The 1015-nt window shown below is 38.8% G+C and overlaps 1 protein-coding gene across 1 annotated transcript in view; it reads left to right on the top strand.

Annotated features, from left to right (window-relative positions):
- Diaph3 (diaphanous related formin 3) overlaps positions 1 to 1015 on the top strand; it is a 447861-nt gene that overhangs the window by 109436 nt on the left and 337410 nt on the right. The window lies entirely within an intron of this gene.

The following is a 1015-nucleotide window of genomic DNA, read 5'->3' as shown; positions in this document are numbered from 1 at the left end:
GGATTTGCTGCCCACAGGTACCTGTGCCCACCCAATAAACCTCTTGCTGTTTGCATCTGCACGAGTGGACTCGTTGTTCCTTGGGAGGGTCTCTCCAGACTGAAAGGCAGCCCACCTTGGGGGTCTTTCAATGTTTTCTAGGTGACCCACAGACTTCTGTGCTTTTTTTTTTTTGTGTGTGTGTCTGTCTTGCTTAGTACAATAGTTTTTAGTCACTATGGTTATTTATATTTAATTAATTAGCATTGAGTTAGAAAATACCACCTTTGTAGTTGCTCAGGAGACACGTGTGATTAGTGGTTACTGTCCTGACCAATACATAGAGGCCATTTCCATTAGGATAAGAATTCTGTCAAGCTGCCTTGTCTAGGGACCTTAGTTCTTCTGTGTGTTCACTGCCTACATTCACATAGTCGCTGGTTATCCCAGTGTGTGTGTTTACTCCAACATGATAATACTACATAAAGGAGATAATCGATGCACCAAGGATAGTTTTAAAACCCTCAATGAAAATTGGGCATTCATATCAAGAGGTTCCTGAGAGAAGAAAAAAGTTTTTTGGGGAAGTTGTTTTTGGCATAAGTCCTATTTGAAGAGTCATGAATGAACAGATTTATTATCAGTTATGAATGGCCAAAAAAGGAGGAAAAAAAATGTGTGCCTGCAAGACAGGCATATAGTTATAGTCCATTGATGCCCTCAGTATTGCCGCTGAGAGCAAGGTTAAGGGAATCATTAATATCCTAAAAGTGGTGGAAACATCCCGTTATGTAAGTTAACAATGTTAGGGGGCTTCTTTTTTTTGTTTTTCAGTAATGTTTTCCTCAGAGAGTTGTATTTATTTGCCTTAATTAGATGTCAGGCTTCATAAATTTTATAACATTTTATTACATCTGAACATTTGTTGAAAATATCACTTAATGAGTATACTGTTTGACACACTGTGGCAAATGTGTGACCCTCATAGGATGAAGGAAAAGGTGTTGAATACATGGGAAAGATGGAAGAGTGAGGC

This window comes from Microtus ochrogaster, unplaced genomic scaffold (genome assembly GCF_000317375.1).
Source record: "Microtus ochrogaster isolate Prairie Vole_2 unplaced genomic scaffold, MicOch1.0 UNK6, whole genome shotgun sequence".
In the NCBI taxonomy this organism is placed as follows: Eukaryota; Metazoa; Chordata; class Mammalia; order Rodentia; family Cricetidae; genus Microtus; species Microtus ochrogaster.
This window is presented reverse-complemented; position numbering and strand designations above follow the sequence as displayed.